This window comes from Bombina bombina, chromosome 3 (genome assembly GCF_027579735.1).
Source record: "Bombina bombina isolate aBomBom1 chromosome 3, aBomBom1.pri, whole genome shotgun sequence".
Taxonomy (NCBI): Eukaryota; Metazoa; Chordata; class Amphibia; order Anura; family Bombinatoridae; genus Bombina; species Bombina bombina.
In genome coordinates, this window is record NC_069501.1 from 1,028,959,232 (window position 1) to 1,028,978,263 (window position 19,032).

Sequence of the window (19,032 nt, forward strand, 5' to 3'; positions counted from 1 at the left end):
CTCACCAGTCGGTGTCTGCTCACTTCCTGTGTAAACTCAGACCGTAGTATTAACGTACACAAGCTGCTGGATGCAGGTGCAGGGGAGGTGAGCGCAGTAGCTTTTCCAGCCACACCCTGTATTAACTATTTGGCTGCAGTCAGAACGCCAAAATAATGTGATTGTAGACTTATGTGTTTTAGAGCCGAGGGTTTAGTTGTCTTCGCATAACAGTCACATTATAGTATATATATTATTCATTACGTGCACATAATATAACAAAAAATAAATATAAAATAATTTCATTTTAGAAGCTACCACAGTATGTAAGGCAAACAGTTTAATAAAGTGTGAACTAGATAAAGTGAATGAGAGGTTTTTACCCACACCCAAATAAAAATGCACGCTAAGCTTATGGAAAAACTAAAAAATGTGCAATGATTCACTTGCTTTATTTGGAGCTGTTTGCTATGCACACATGACAATATCTGCCTAGTAATATTATGCAGCAATGTGCCAATCATATTACCAGAGATACATATTTATTTATCCCAAACCAAACACTATTAGCACAGGGAAAAACACACCAATAACTATTAAGTTTCATATAAATGTCAATTCACATTTTGGATGCCATAAATGTATTTAGGATCTGTGAGCCCCAACACAAAAAAATGTATTTTTGTCCATTCAGCTGAACAATGGCTTCCCCTGTATTGTGCTAGAAAGGTGATTGTCATTTGAATTGCACTGACTGATTGTTCAAGTATTAATTTAATCTTTTTGTATGAGGAATATTGTGCTTGGCTCATGCTTTCTTTCACAAAACAACTTACTAGAAATGTAAGACCCACCTCCTTTCAGATTGGGTTAATATTTCCTCTGTATTGTGAATGGAGAAAACCCACCCAATGAAAGGTACCAACCAAGTGGTGCAGGTGAATACCATGTGATCACCTGCATGTGTTATTGGTTCACATGCCACCTTATTTAAAATACAGAATTCCTTGATGGAAAAACCAAGGGGTTGTCTGTAATGGCTTCTGTCTGTTCTACAAATGATCTCACTAATGATTGTCTACTGTTGTATGTGATCACCTTCACAATCATCATCTACATCCAAGGTCATATGACTCCAATGAACACAGTAGCTTCCCTTCTTTCATACTTACAGTGTCCCTCCAGGTAGCAAATGGACTCAATTAGCTCCCCTCCCCCTCTTCAATAATAAGTACCTTGTTTCTGGTATTGCAAGTGATTGGGTGGTGCTTGATGTTAATACCCCACCAAACATATACAAATTAAATACCTTTAAACTTTAAAAGAGTGTAATATTACTCAAATACTTGCACTTTAAAAGCTTTGCATTATGCATAACCTATTTTTATTATTATTATTTTTTTAAAAACAAGCATTTATTTAATTTGTTTAGTGTATCTGTGGTTAAAATCACAATTAAAAATGCAGTGAGATGTACAATTGAACTTGGAAGAGCAGCATACACTGTACAAGCAGACAAAAATTATCCTGAAACAATCAAGTTTGTTCTAAGCAGAGGGGATTATTTTAGCAAAACTAAACACAACGTTTCAGAGTAACAGAGGCATTGTCAGGTGAGAGATAAACATGCAAAAAAATAGTACATTACTCATGAATATGCATAAGGCTGAAAGATTATCCCTGCAATAATGCTTTCTTTAATAAAATAATACAGGCAAAGTGAAATAAAGGTAAAAGTAAGCAAGTTAAATAAAATTAATTGTGGTATAGAAGGAAGCAAAAATCTAAGTGTAAAATATAGAAAATATAGAAAAACACAAAAAATAATTACAACTTAGAGGTGGGGGCTGATAGGTGCCCCAAAATTATTTGTTGTAGAATCCCCCAATTCTTAAAGCTGTCAGCAACCATAAATGTGGAATTCAGGCTGCTTCTATATGTTAATAGTTCTAACAGGCCAAGAGAGAGGTAAATGATCTAATTAGGTGTATTTTTATCCTTTCATTTTAAACCTAATGACGATACATTTTCAATTTATTAGTTCAACATATTTTATGTTGTAACAGTAAACGATTACATATCCATATCCACCTTGTTTTGAAATGTGAACCTTTTCAACAACAATTTGAGTTGTGTAGCTATGTGCCAAATCTCAAAGAAGTGTTTATCACAAATACTGATTCAAAATATTTGTTTATGCTGACCTTGATTTACCTTAAAGGGACACTCAAGTCAAAATTAAAGGGACAGTAGTCAAAATTAAACTTTCATGATTCAGATAGGGCATGCAATTTTAAACAACTTTCCAATTTACTTTTAGCATAAAATTTGCTTTGTTTGGTATTTGTTGAAAGCTAAACCTAGGAAGGCTCATATGCTCATTTCGGAAAAACCCTTAAAGGCCAACCTCTTATCTCAGGGCATTTTGACAGTTTTCACAGCGTATGAGGACATTAGTTCATGTGTGCCATATAGATAACATTGTGCTCATGCACATAAAGTTACCTAGGAGTCAGCACTGATTGGCTAAAATGCAAGTCTGTCAAAATAACTAAAATAAGGAGGCAGTCTGCAGAGGCTTAGATGCAATGTAATCTCAGAGGTAAAAAGTGTATTAATATAACAGTGTTAGTTATGCAAAACTGGAGAATGGTCAATAAAGGGATTATTTATCTTTTTAAACAATAACAATTATGGAGTAGACTGTGCCTTTTTAAGCTTTCATGATTCAGATAGAGCAAGCAATTTTAAACAGCTTTCCAATTTTTTCCATTAGCAAAATGTGCACAGTCGACACTTTTTGAGTCACCAGCTCCTACTGAGTATGTGCAAGAATTCAGACTATACATATATGCATTTGCAATTGGCTGATGGTTGTCACATGATACAAGAGGAGGGGAAATAGATATAACTTTGAAATTTGTTAAAAAAAATATCTACTACCCATTTTAAGTTCAGACTAAGTACTATTGCAATTGTCTTTTTATCATGTATTTGTTTATTATGCAAATCTACTGTATTTACTGGTCCTTAAAATAATTCCTACTAGCCTCTCACATGTTGAATTTCGTATCCAGTATTACACGTAGCATAAAGTCTTTGTTTGATATTTCACATTTAATAACATCATCATTACTATTTTGTAATCAAATAATAGCAAATACGTTGGTGATTGTGTTATAGATTGTTGTAATATGCCGATGTAATCTAAAACACAGATGTCCATCAATGTAGCCCTCTGCACTAGTTTTTACAAGCCCCAGTAAAAAGCAGGGCTAAGAATATGTGCCATCATTTTAGTAGTCCCAGCAGAAAGTGGAACTAAAAATGTGTGCATTTAGGTACTTCTGGTGGGTGATCAAATAAGGTGGGAAAAATGCAAAAAAGCAGAGGACAGGATATAGAGTATGCTGCAACCTTACCTTAATCTGCAGCAAACATACTTGTTTTCTTGCTAAATGAGCACTTGGATATTAACCACTGCCTACTGCTAGATAAGCAAGCAGACATTGGAGAACTTAAGTTCTACTGTTGCATATTTTTTGCAGCAAAACCCCTTTACTGAGCATGGGCAATGGACAGACTACAGCTAGAGCAGATGTCTTCTAGAAACACTTCAAAGGAAATGCTGCTCATTTGCCTTCCTGTAGCAACCACCGCCCCTAGTGGAGCTATGAACTTTGGCAAACAAAGTTATAAAACAAGTAACATCCTTTTAAAATGATGAATGCATATTGCAATGTTTTCCATTAAATATAACTACTTAGTTTATATACCTTTACCATGTCCCATGTCCCATTTGTTTCTTTTAATTAAATCACTTCTTTTTAGAAGATTGCATTTAAAGAATACTTTGAGTTGTTTTTAGAAGACCATTTATTAGACATTTTAATTGACGTTTGAATAGATAGAGCGTCATGCAAACCTATTTTTCTTTACAGTTGTCTAAAGGGTGGCCCTTTAAAGGGACACTGTAACCAAAATTTTTCTTTTGTGATTCAGATTGAGAATGAAATTTTAAGCAACTTTCTAATTACTCCTATTTTTCAATTTTCTTCGTTCTCTTGCTATCATTATTTGAAAAAGAAGGCATCTAAGCTTTTTTTTGGTTTCAGTACTCTGGACAGCACTTTTTTATTGGTGGATGAATTATCCACCAATCAGCAAGGACAACCCAGGTTGTTCACCAAAAATGGGCCGGCATCTAAACTTACATTCTTGCATTTCAAATAAAGATACCAAGAGAATGAAGAAAATTTGATAATAGGAGTAAATTAGAAAGTTGCTTAAAATTTCATGCTCAATCTGAATCACGAAAGAAAATTTTTGGTTACAGTGTCCCTTTAACTTTGGTTTCTGGATGAAAGCTTTGTGCATTCATTAATTTTTTTTTGTCTGTACCTTCTATATATAAATTACTAGTAGACACTCATTCATCAAAATAATGTGGAGCAACTGAAACATGCATAAATGTAACAGTACAATGTATTATCATAGGGTATTTAAAGCATAAAAAAGATTGAATAAGGGGAGGGAAGTTACCTCTATACCAATAATATGGATTGATATTTATTCTAAATCCCAAATAGATAATAGTCTTTAGCCACCCGAAATGAGATATCTGTGTATAAAAGAGGCTTTATAAAAATCCGAAGAATCTCTGATTTATTGAAATTAAAAGGACAGGAAACCGCAAAATTTTCTTTCATGATGTGGCTCGAACATTCAATTTTAAACAACTTTCCAAGTTTTTTATTTTATCAAATTTGCTTCATTATCTTGTTATCCTTTGCTAAAGGAACATTATTGCACTACTGGCAGCTAACTGAAAAAACAGACTAGTCAGCCAATCACAAAACACAAATGTGTGTTTAAGATTTTTCCAACTAATGTGATACCCCTGAGAGATTTCCTTAGATACATGGTCCAAAGGCTATATTACTAATTGAAAATCAGAGGGGGATAAAGGACACCCTTGACATAAATGCCACATTTATCAAGCAATGAAGTTGAAGCTCCCCTGCATAAAGCATTTAAGAAACCAAATTTACTTAAGGTGGTAAACAAATGGTCCCATGATATGGAATCAATGCCTTTTTCAGCATCAAGAGATAAAATTGCTAGATTGCTTTCTGAGGTAGGATCAGAATTTTTGAGTTTATTAAAGAAACAATCTAATAGTACAAAAACTTTTCTAAGATTAACAGATGGGTTTCTTCCTTCCATAATTCCCATCTGGTCTTTATGAATTAAATTGTTAAAAACTCTTTTCTATCTCTTTGCTAGATTACTTGCCAATAATTTATAATCGACATTCAGCAGAGAGATAGTTCTATAGACCTACCCTTTGAAATATTCATTATATTCAAGAATGAAAAATATACCTTATTTTAGATTAAATAAAAAAAATGCTATATTTTAATCTCAATCTCCACTCTGTTGACAACGAATACACCCATTGGGAGGCGCATAAATGTGTGCTCAGAGGAGAACTGATCAAACTCAAAGCCCAACACCATAAAATACACTGACAGACATATAAATACTTATCGAACACATTCTCCCGTTTAGACTTGGCCCACAAGCTATCCCCAACAGATCCCCTAATTACAGCTGACTTACAAAAAGCTAGATTTGCATTAGACAGCTTCCTACAAATTGAATATCAAATGCTACGCTCAAAAACAAACAGCATGTTCTACTATGAAAGCAACAGATCAGGCAAACTCTTAGCTAGAGCACTGAAAAAGAAGAGACTAAAATCACACACACACACACACACATATATATATATATATATATATATATATATATATATATATATATATATATATATATATATATATATATATATATATATATGAAATCCAACATCCCAACTCCTCAACCACCCTTAAAACAACAAAAGACATCCTTCAATCCTTCCACGATTATTATTCCTCCCTGCATTACAACCAAAAAGACATTCAAGCACAAACATCTCCCTTGACCATGACTTTCTCTATTAACCAAACCCATTTACCTACTTTAACATCCAACCAACTTAAAAATCTTAATAAACCCATCTCCCAACAAGAAATACTTGCAGCCATCAAATCCTTAAACAATGGAAAAAGCCCAGGCCCAGATGGCCTATCCGGAAAATACTATCAAACATTTTCCTCACTACTTATACCCCATCTTACGCAACTTTTTAATGAGGTGACCAATAATAATCCCTTCCTGCAAACTATGCTAGAAGCACAAGTAGTTGTAATCCCCAAACCAGGCAAACCATCAACCACACCTGCAAATTTTTGCCTGATATCCCTCCTAAATACAGACATTAAACTATATGCAAAGATACTAGCCACCCATATTAACATTATTCTTCCATCACTAATATATCTAAACCAAGCCGGTTTTACCTCTAATAGAGAAACTAAGGATAACACCATCAAAATCCTACTGAATAATACCTTATCCCACCCATTTAAAATCTCCAATGGTACAAGACAGGGTTGCCCCCTCTCTCCCATACTATTTATTCTTGCCATGGAGGTTCTGGCCTCCCACATTAAAAACAATACTGCTATTTAAGGTTTAAATTTTACCCAATACGAATACAAAACTACTTTTAATGCAGATGACATCTTCATTACACTCACACAACCTCATCAATCCTACTGGATGTCGATCAAAACTGAAAATTTAAAAAGCGCCCTCTATGTCCCTTGAACTAAACATTTGCCTCTTTCTCTTCAATACATTTTTCCCAGGTAAAGTGTAAATTGAAACTCGCACTGCTGACCATTATGGTTAACTTGGCGAAAAGGCTAATACCGAAAAATTGGAAATCTCGACACCTACCATCAGTCCATATTTGGAGAGAAATAACCTCCCAATCCCTCCAATTAGAGAAGTATCATTACACACACGGTAAACGTATAAATGATTACCATTATATCTGCTTCCTTTGGGAGGAATACTTGAATCAAGAAAAACCACCTACATAGATTTATTCAAACCCCCTACGTTTCTTTCCTCACCCACAACACTAAAATCCTAATTTACCCACAAACCTCTATTATCAACTAAGCCGCCCGAAACTATTGTGACATATTAAACACTATTGACACGACAAATGGGTGATCATTCCTTTTATTGTCAGCCCGCTATTCATTTACATTTCTGCTTAACTTACACCTATGCTTTTTCCTGCAAGAACCATGTTACATGATTTATATCTTATGTTGTTTATGTTCTGATTGTAACACATTTACTTGTTAACAAACAAACCTGTTATGTGAACTCTGCCTCCATTCAAATAAGAAGAATACTGTAATTCTTACGCTTACATAATATAAATTATTCTCTTTATTGTTTGTAAAATGTATTCAATTTTCAATAAAACATTTAAAATACGTTGTTTTACAATTTTACAATATTATTCTACTATTGACTTCAATGTCAATTTAAAATTTGAACTTGATGCATTTAGAACCAGGTTACCTTCTTCAGTAGTTCTGTCTTTTCTTTATTTGTCTGTGGTCTTTTGCTGTTCTCCTGAAGGTATTTTTCATTTGTTTAACTGTGTTGTATTTCAAGTTCAGCTCTCCTTTGAGTTTCTAGATGCTAAAAAATTTCTTCTTTTTGTTTTAAAATGTCAGCTAGTTCCATAATGCTAATGCATGGTTGACTGGTGGATATTGAAGCCAGCAGTGGAGCAGTAGATCTTTTAATCAACAACACAGACTTTCTTCTGATTTATATATAAAAAGCAATGACAAAAATAGCTTACAAAAGGCAATCCGCTTTCATCCAGTAATCACATTTTAAGGGCTGCCCTTTAGCCAGTTCTTATAAGAAAAAGGAATAGTGTATGAAGACTTTCTACATACCCAAAGGCTAATCAGAATATCTATTAAATTCCATCCTAAATGGTATTCCAAATATTTTCTTTGAGGGATATTAAACTCAAAATGTGTCTATTACACATATGAAGCAGCAGAAAATAAATGTGTTAAAATATTTGTTTGCATTAAAAAAGGTTACGTTTAAGCTATTGAAAATAAAAATGAAATGCATGTTTGTGCATGACTGATTCCTACGTGTTTTTCACTAGCTGATAAAAAAACTACCATAGCTCTTTCCTCGAATAGCATGAAAATTACAAAAAAAAAGAAATCCATTTTAAAATATGATCTTTTAGATGCCATAAAGAACAATATCACTTTATAGGAAAAAAAATGTAAGTAATATAATTCAAATCAATTTACAGGATTTATTTTATGTCAAAAGGAAAGTAAGAGATCTGTGTCCAAATAAAATACACTGGTTTTAGTAGATCTAAATTGCAGCAGTTGTTTTTGAGCACAGATGAGAGACGTGTTTGTACAGTGTGTAACATTTTTAAAAGCATTGTTGCAAAACAGCTGCCCTATAGTGCTTTAGATATGGACACACTCTTGAAGCCTTCCTAGCTTTGCTCTTCAAATAAAAGGTACAAAGAGAACAAAGTAAACTTGATAATAGAAGTAATTTGGATTTTTTTTTAAATTGCACTCTGTATCAGAATCATGAAAGCAAATGTATGTGTTTCAAGTCCATTCAATGTTAAAATGAGTTGGCCTTCATCCCTTTACACAGTACTGTATGACAATACAATGTATGTGGGTCAACAGAAACTCCACCCCTGTTCTTACCTTCTTACAATACAATAGTGAATTAAACATATCGATAATACACCTATAGGAGCTGGGGGATTGTGGGTATATGATATATGTATATACTTTGTTTAATGTATATGTATTGCAAAGTATAATGTTAGAATATGTATGTAACTATGTGTCTAGGCGTGTAGTTTTACTTATTTCAAGATTGCTATTGCGTGTTCTCAATATTCAGATTTACATTATATTTCATTATTATTCTAATTTACATTGTATTGTGTTTTTCATATTTCACAATATTGCAATTACAATTGTATTTTACGTATAATACTGTGATCGCACCGTAGTAAACGTGTTATAAATTAATATATATTTAGATATATATTAATATAGAACACGTCTGCTACAGTGCGATCGCAATATTATAAGTAAAACGTAATTGCGATTGCAATATTGTGGAATATGAAAAATGCATCATTGCAATACTGTGCAATAGAAAAAACGCAACATTGAATATTGCGATTGCGCGCTTTCAATATAATGTAAATATGATTATTTTGAATGCGCAATCACAATCTTAAAATAAGTAAAAATACACGCTTAATGACACAATATAAGATTAGTACAATCACACGTACAGTTTACATTCATATTGTAACATTATACTATACGATCCCCTTAAAGTGACAGTCTACACCAGAATTTTTATTGTTTTAAAAGATAGATACTCACCTTTATTACCCATTCCCCAGTTTTGCATAACCAACACAGTTATAATAATATACTTTTAACCTCTGTGATTATCTTGTATCTAAGCCTCTGCAAACTGCCCCTTTATTTCAGTTCTTTTGACAGTGCCGGCTCCCAGATAACTTCACGTGCACGAGCACAGTGTTATCTATATGAAATACGTGAATTAACACTCTCTAGTGGTGAAAAACTGTTAAAATGCATTCTGAAAAGAGGTGGCCTTCAAGTTCTAAGAAATTAGCATATGAACCTCCTAGGTTAAGCCTTCAGCTAAGAATACCAAGAGAACAAAGCAAAATTGGTGATAAAAGTAAATTGGAAAATTGTTTAAAATTACATGCTCTATCTGAATCATGAAAGTTTATTTTGGCCTAGACTGTCCCTTTAAGTTTTAATATAATTTTGTTTTGTTTTTAGTCTTTATTAATAAAGTAGGCATGGCGTTCCATAGAAGTAACCTGTATTTTAATATAGGAACATTGCCGTGGGTTTCTAATATTCACAGCACTGTCCCCATCTTAGTTATGTCTTCTCTGCCATATCATTCTTGCCTGCTTTCCCAGTGTGACAAATCTAGTGAATGTACAGTGAAACTGAATATACATATGTTTAATTTGATGTATTACTACACAGAAAACATTTTATTTTCTCAAACTCAGTCTATTTTGTGTAAAAACTCTTTAAATGCAGCCCCCCTCCCCCACCGCCTATATCACAGCTCAGTGGCGATGTTGCAGGACTTTTGCTGAAGTTGCAATCCCCATTATATCCTATGGGAGACACATTGCCACTCGTCAGCAAGTACTTCGGCCCACTTTTTTAGAATATAGTGACAGACCGACGGACTGCGAGCCTGGTAATTCCAAACAGGCAATTTCTCGTCTCTCTGACAATGTTTTGGATATCGGGGCCTTTTGTCTTCATGTTCTTTTGGATGGACAAGCACTTATGGTAAACATGTAACCATATGAATAATTACCTAAATCTCCCATCTTTAGTTTTTTAATACTACTGTAACAAAATTTAGGGAACTCTGAACACATGGAAGAATCGTCCTCTCAAACTTGCAGGCCAAACATTTGAAAAAGATGGTTATATTCACAAGACCGGAGCTGCTCAAATGTTGGTTATTCATGACCCATCAATTAACATCCTACAGTGCATGCATAGTAATATTTTACCCCTTTTGTGCCAACAACACACACAGGGCAACGATATTGCATAATTGTGCTAGTAATCTACAGAGATTAGTGGGATAGCTATGTGTCTGCGTGAGACCTCAGACCAGATGCATGACCGCTGTAACTCAAGAATAGGGATGGGCAAATGTGTTGCAACATTGGAAAAATGAAACAAATTTTAACACATTTGTTCGTTTGTTTTGAATGTTTGTACAGCATTCTAACATTTGTTTAAAGGGATAGTAAACCCAATTTTTTTCTTTCATGATTCAGATAGAGCAGCAATTTTAAGCAACTTTCCAATTTACTTCTACTATCAATTTTTCTTCATTCTCTTGGTATCTATATTTGAAAAAGAAATAATGTAAGCTTAGGAGCCAGCCCATTTTTAGTTCTGCACCCTGGGTAATGCTTGCTGATTGGTGGCTACATTGGCTACACCTATCAGCAAGCTCTACCCAGGTGCTAAACCAAAAATGGGCTGACTCTTAAGATTAAATTAATGCATTTCAAAAAAAGATACCAAGAGAACGAATAAAATCTGATAATAGGAGTAAATTAAAAAGTTACTTAAAATTGCATGCTCTATCTGAATCATTAAAGAAAAAAATTGGGTTTAATATCCCTTAAATTTAATAGTATTTCTAATGCTTTCTTTAAATGTAATATACGATAAAAAGTTTTCTAATAGTTTCTATTATGTAATATTCAAATTTGAACATATTTTTTTTTTTTTAAATAATCTTTTATTGAGATTCTTGAGACAAAAAAAAGAGTCAACAAAATAGTATAACAAGCACTATACATAAACAAGGTAGGCAGTTAACACACAATGGATAGACAATTAACCAGTAAATCACCTTTAGCAGCAAGTGGTAATTGTACAGTACTTAGATATCTATAACTAGAGAATCTCATTTTATAACATATTGAATAGCATTTAACAGCGGTTAATTCGATGGCTACTCATGAGCCAATTGATATAGGAAATAATACAACATCTAAAATGATAACCACATAAATTATACATACCCAGTAATATATTTTAGAATGAGAACATTGTACTAATGTACAAGACAATCTGTAAATGTTTAGCACCTTGATCTTGAGACATTTGGGTGTTCCTCAGAGAGGAGAATCCCTCTGTCCTTATTTCTGGTAATCAAGTATCTTCGTTTGACCATCATCAGCGGGTAAACACCGCTCTGTAGTAGTCAAAAGAAGAGGAGGTAAGAAATAAAGAGGTATCAAGGTTCTAATGTAGGAATGTTCTCTATATGTAGCAAACCATATGGGGAGGGCATTATGAGGGGGGGAGCCAAATGGAGGGGGGCGGAGCCAGACAGTGCAACTCTCTGGTAAAGTTTTGAATCTCCAGACTTTTGTGTATAAAATGAATAAGGGTAACTCCTAATAAAATTATGTGCAAGGGGGGATATAGATGTGTATGAAATATAAAATATAGGGGACTTCTGGATGAGCTCCTCTCCTGGGGAAGTGCCAGCTATAGGCGATGTGGGAAAAAGGAGTAGGGGTATGACCCGCAGGCAACAAGTACCGGCGGGAAAGGGAGGAGAGGGGCTCCACAGGAACATATGATTTGTTGTAATAATACATTCAGCATAGGGAGCACCATTGTCTAGAAGCATAAATATAATAAGGCTTACAATATATCCCTCACATGTAGCTTTGGTATATAAATGATGAGAAACATAGATAGGAAGATAGATACCTGAGGCTTAAAAAGCAATATGAATTAGAAGGAGAAACTGAATCATTTAGATGAATGATAACTATCTTCTGCTTAGAGCTACAGACCCTGTGATAGATGGTATACAGTGCAGGAGCATGGAATCATTAGGTAGGGCGAATTATGGTATATACATTGGCAAGTTTCTCACTCTTTTGTATCTCTGTCCAGGATAGATTAGTTCCAAGAAAAAATATAAAATAGGATGCCTCTAAGGTAAAGGAAGAGACGCTCTAGCTAGGGTGAATTAACTATGTGGAGGACAGAAACTAGGAGCTATACTATAAGACCAAGGCTTATGAGTCAAAAGATAATTGTATCTGTGACTAAAATAAATATATGAGCACAGGGCCAAATATCTCTGAGTAGACCAGCTATTAACCACAAATATTAAGCTACTGAAGTTAAAATACAATAAGAGTATGCTCAACAGGGGAGTAGAAAATGGTGCTCTAACATATAGTAAGCATGCAAGATGTGTGGTTGAGAGAATTCCATTACACAAATATAGCATGTAATGGCGATAAATATAACTTTATACCCTTAAACTGGCATTCAGATATCAGTATAACATTAAATTGCAGGCAGTGGACATGACCTCAAATATATCTTCTAGTATGTTAGAGCAGAAGAGATCAATCTTCAGGAAATAATACAGTATAGAAAAGGAACTTCACACTGAACTATACACCTATATGAGTTAAGATAGATTATACCAAAACAGGTTATATTCAAACATATATAGGGCGCTAAACAAGAATATGAGCAATATGTTATAGGCTTACTGTCTACTTTAACCTAGACAAGATCCCTGATGTTTTTATAAGCACTTTGCCTTCCAAATTAAAAAGAAATGGCCAGATATCTCTCTATACTTTCTAATAAATTGGGGGTAGGTTAGGCCAACATTAAACATATCCTGATAGTAAAAGATCCAGTACATAATCCTGCAAGTGAAACCGATGCCAGTCTAGGGGTTTTTACAACATTAAGCTCCAGTTTCTCTCTACCCCACTCCAGACCTCAGGGTTATATGGCAGTCCAGGGAGCAGCTTACTCTCCAATTTTGGGCTAGGTCGCGAGCAAAAACCACTAATATCCAGGCAAATCTGGAGGACACGTGCAACATGTGGACGACAAAGTCTGGTCGCCGGAGCAGGTTATTCACTTTGGTGAATGATCTGTATTTTATAGGAGACTGACTCACATCTCTTGTAGTGATATACCCGATTCCAACTCGAGCATCAGGACATCCTTCTCTGGAGCGGTAGACATGGCCCATAGAGAACACAGGCAGGGAGCGTCGTTTGAAAGGTAGCTCCAACCGGGTCTCAGCCTCTAGTAACTCACTCAGCAGCACCTCCGGGTCTGAATTTCTGATTGAGTCTAACTCCATGTTGTCAATAGGAGTGTTAGTTGCGGCTGTTGGCTTACATAACTGATTCATTTCTTTCCACTGTCTCCGGGTTTCCTTTATCTGCGTACACAACACCGCTGCTCAGAATTCTGTGTGTACGTCGGAGAACTGTGAGCGCTGTATCGCTTGCCAGAGACGCATCCGTACTGGCTTCTCAGGGCTGGGGTTCTGAATTGCTGTGATGCATATCTCCTCTGTCCCCTGATATGAAATCATTTTCCAATGTGACGTATTGAGCTCATAGGAGCCATAAACCTCCTCTATTACCGCCGGCAGTGGCTCAGGCAGCTGCGGGTCCATAGCAGCTCTTAATTCTCTAGTAAGCGCTTGCTGGTGGTTGTCTAGTAAGAGCCCCAAACGGTGAAGTGCAGATACGATTTGCCTCTCCATAATATATCTTACAAGGCAATCAAGAGGGAGAAGGTGTATCTTTGAGTAAAAGAATGATACTTAGGCGTCTCCAAAATAGCGGCTCGCTTCATGCGGCAGTCACTGCAAACAGAAAAGTCCTTGTATTTGCTGTGTTGTCAGCTATTCCGCTTCATTGACCCATATTATGTGTCCTCTTACTGTATAACATGTAAATGGTCAAGTATTGAGGTGTAAACGATCCCATCATACTAGAAGTATAAGAGTTTTGTAATCAAACATCCGGAGCTCTGATATAGCACGTCTTTCTGTGTTGGCTGCTGGCTCCGCCCCCCAAATTTGAACATTTTTAATCTATATATTTGTAATAGTATTTCTAATTCTCTCTTTATAAATGTAATATTCAAATTATGCAATATTCGAAATAGAAACATTCAAATTAATATATTTGTATCAATTTAATAAATTCCCTACCACATGAACTATTGAACTTTTGAATAGTATTTGTTAAATCGAATGTTACATTAAAAATTTTGAATGTGGATATTCGATCTAATTATGAACTTTCAAAAACAAAAGTGACATTCGAAAACCAGAAATAACAATCGATTTCTGAATGGCCGGAGGACTATTCGTTCTACCAAACAAATTACACGTTTAGCACATTCTCCCATCCCTACTCAATAATAGAGTTCATTTGACTGGTGTGTAAACACCATAAACTATCAATCTCTTCAACTCAAATATCACGCACTACTGCATTATGATATTCACTGGCATATGGTGGGTTCTGCAGGCTGGTTATTCTTGTAAGATGGTACCATTGATACTATATTTAAAACATTTGTTTAGAATGAAAAAAAATCCCCCATCTCCCTTTTTTCATGATTTCTTTAAAAACTACATAAAACTTATCTATGTTATTTATAGAAACACCAGATTGATAAATAACCACATTCTGTCTAAAAGGTGTCATTTCTGACGCTGATTAAAATAACGATTTGCATACCCATTTATTTAATGTTTCGGTATAAAATGTGTCTCATGTACCTGCTTTGGTGAACTCTCCATTTCTATTTTTGTTCATTTTTACCGAGTTATTTACATCCTCCTTGTTCATACCATTTTATAAACGAAATCAATTTAAAATTAACAAAAGTTGAGATAGATAACAGATGTATTCCCAAAAGACTGCTCAAACAGACCTCACACGACTTTACTCTTAACAGTTGTGAGAAAATAAAGGCACCTGTATTTTTGTCGGCATTTACTGGGTCACTAAGTTAAATCAAGTTTGCCTAGGATAGGCACCTAAAAATGTAAATGTGCAGAGCAAAACTAACATACTTTTGATCCCTTTTCTTTCTTCTAGACAGTAAATAGCATTGTCTGGAGACAAAAAGGGATTTGAAATTTAAAGTGTGACCGTTCATCTGAAGAAATCTTTAAAGATTTCTCTAGGGCTCTGGATGACGTGAAAAATTAGTTCTGGGAGGCAATCGCATTTGGAACAAACTATACTTCAAAGCAGTTTTGTATTTGAATGCAGGATAAGCCAGGGGCTGTAGCCTCTTCCATTAGTAATCAACTCATGATCTTCTGCTAATATATACTAGATGGCATAAAGGGATAGGAAAGTCAAAATTAGATTTGCATGATTCAGATAGAGCATATTATTTTAAGACCCTTTTAAATCCACTTCTATTTTCAAATGTGCTTAATTCTCTTGGTATCCCTAGCTGCTGATTTGTCTCTTGTGGTTGGCTAACTAGATGTTTCATCTAGCTACCACTGCCAGTAATGTAATGTTGTTCATTCAGCAAAGGATAACTAGAGAATGAAGCAAATTTGATAATAGAAGCTTCTAAAATTGTATGTTCTATCCAAATCATGAAAGACAGTTTTCTGTCCCTTTAATAAACCTTCACACAATTGAACACAATAAAACCATTTATCAAATAAGACGTATTTTGCTGGATTTTGTTCTTATAAATATATATTTTTTTAATATTTTCATATCTCGTAAGTGCTGTCACATATCTCCTATGATATAAAAATTGGTTCCTCCTTATTTTTACTTTATATTTGAGACTTAGTGGAGGATTGTTAAGCTATGTTTAAATTTTTTTGAGAAAGAGATGACTCAGGAATATTTGATACCTAATATTTTTTTTACTAATAAATAAACCATTGTGTTGGTAAAATATTCAAAATGTAAAAGTTAATTGTTAAAATATATATTATAATTGAGGTTTTATTAGATAAAGATATTGGTTTATTTTACTTTTGATAAATATAAATCAATATTTCACAGCCTTTTTTTAGTGATCCAGACAGTCTACTCCAGAAATGTTATTGTTTAAAAAAAGAATCCCTTTTATTACCCATTACCGAGTTTTACATAACTAACACGTTTATATTGATATACTTTTTACCTCTGTGATTACCTTGTATTTAAGCCTCGGCAGACTGCCCCCCTTATTTCAGTTTTTTTGATAGATTTGCATTTTAGCCAATCAGTGCTGACTCATAAATAACTCCATGGGTGTGAGTACAATGTTATCTATATGACACACATGAACTCTCATTGTCTAGCTTTGAAAAACTGTCAAAATGCACTGAGATAAGAGACAGCCTTCAACAGCTTAGAAATTAGCATATGAGCCTACCTAGTCCCACTTTCAACAAAGAATACCAGGAGAACAAAGCAAATTTGATGAAAAAAAAGTACATTTGAAAGTTTTTTTTAAAATTGCATGCCTAGATTGTCCCTTTAAATATTGTGTCATAAAAGTAACGTATAGTGACAACATTTTTTATAAAAAATGTTTCATTTTGTTTTGTTGTTTGTTGTTCATATGGATTTTTGACAAAATAGACATTTGGGAACTTTCATTTAAAAAAATAAATCGGTATACTCTCCTTTTGTTATAAAGGCATACAGGGTTCATTACAGGGATTATATCTACTGGACTATCTGGGACTGAAACCAGATATAACCCTGTTTAAATCACCAAAATTATTACCGATCTCTCAACAGGCTGTTGCAGAGAACCAAGTGTGGCCTTGAACTTTGGACAAATTCCTCTTGGCATTCCAATCAATGTTATTCAAAGCTATTGGAAAGATCAAGTATTTCCTTTTTTTTCCCTTTCTTATAGGCCTAGTTCCCTCTTTGTTACCAATAGAAAACGCACATCTTTGTATTGTATCTAAAAAAATGTTCAATAAAAATGATTTCAATCTAAATATTGTGTCATGTTCTCTTATAGTGTGACTCGGCAGCCCTTTATGTTTTTAAAAAGAACCATTTCAGAAAAATTGTGCTAAAAAAACATGTCTGTTTCAGGTAGTGTAACTTCTACAGACACTGCTTTAGAAATCAAACAAATTAATATTCTATCTTCTATTTATTTCAGGTTGATTTTCCCCAATTTTTGACCAAAACAATATCTTCTGGAGTTTTTTTTAAAATTGCATGCCCTATCTGAATCATGAAAGTTTAATTTTGACTAGATTGTCCCTTTAAATATTGTGTCAAATATCCAAAAATGCAGCTCTTTTGCCCCTGTTAATGAGGATGAAGTTTCTGCCCTTATACTGTCCTCCCACCTCACTACCTGTCCCCTCGACCCCATCCCCTCACAGCTACTCTCCTCCCTCTCTTCTACCCTCACCCCCATACTCACAGACATTTTCAACCTCTCCCTCAGCACTGGTATATTTCCCTCATCTCTAAAACATGCACTGGTCACACCTATCCTCAAAAAAAACCTTGCCTTGATCCAACCTCCCCTTCCAATTACCGCCCTATTTCCCTACTCCCTCTTGCCTCAAAGCTCCTCGAAAAGCTAGTTTACGCACGTCTATCCCATTTCCTTACACTAAACTCTCTTCTTGACCCACTGCAATCTGGATTTCGTTCCCATCACTCTACAGAGACAGCAATTGTCAAGATTATCAATGACCTACTTGCAGCAAAATCCAAAGGCCACTTCTCTCTGCTTATCCTCCTTGACCTGTCTGCAGCCTTTGACACTGTTGACCACCCTCTTCTGCTCCAAACCCTCCAATCCTTCGGCATCTGTGACACAGCTCTCTCATGGTTCTCTTCCTATCTGACTAACCGTACATTTAGTGTAGCCTTCTCCGGAGCATCCTCTGCCCCGTTACCACTTTCTGTTGGGGTACCTCAAGGCTCTGTCCTTGGTCCCCTTCTCTTCTCAATCTACACGTCGTCACTAGGTTCCTTAATAAAGTCCCATGGGTTTCAATACCATTTGTATGCCGATGACACCCAAATCTACCTCTCTGCACCAGACCTACCTCCTTCCTTACCCGTGTCACTAACTGTCTTTCTCACATCTCATCTTGGATGTCCTCTCACTACCTTAAGCTAAATCTCTCCAAAACTGAACTCCTTATTTTTCCCCCTTCTTCCAATGTCTCCACCCCCAAAATTTCTATAACTGTTGATAATTCCATCATTACCCCTACCCCGCTCGCCCGATGTCTTGGGGTCACACTTGACTCAGATCTTTCCTTCACTCCTCACATCCAGTCCTTGGCTAAAGCCTGCAGCTTCCACCTTAAAAAACATTGCTAAAATTAGACATTTCCTTACACAAGATACAACCAAGATTTTAATCCACTCTCTCATCTTTTCCCGCCTCGACTACTGCAATTCCGTCCTCTCTGGTCTACCTAGCTGCCGCATAGCTCCTTTACAATCCATTATGAATGCCTCTGCCAGGCTCATCTTCCTTACTCGTCGCTCTTCATCTGCTGCACCTCTCTGCCAATCCCTTCACTGGCTTCCTCTTGCCTCTAGGCTTAAACATAAAATCCTCACCCTGACATATAAAGCTCTCAACTGCACTGCTCCCCCTTACATCTCAGAACTTGTCTCTAGATACTCTCCCTCCCGTCCCCTTC

At 35.3% G+C, this 19,032-nt stretch overlaps 1 protein-coding gene across 3 annotated transcripts in view; it reads right to left on the minus strand.

The window, feature by feature from the left end:
• Positions 1–19,032, minus strand: part of SMAGP (small cell adhesion glycoprotein) — a 190,960-nt gene that overhangs the window by 163,065 nt on the left and 8,863 nt on the right. The window contains exon 1 of one of the 3 annotated variants that reach the window (XM_053708225.1): positions 7,471–7,713. The exons of 1 other annotated variant lie outside the window; for it this stretch is intronic. The gene's annotated coding sequence lies outside the window, so the exon portion shown is untranslated. Of the gene's footprint in view, positions 1–5; positions 93–7,470; positions 7,714–19,032 lie in introns of those variants that run through there. One more of the 3 variants, XM_053708226.1, reaches the window with a different exon arrangement.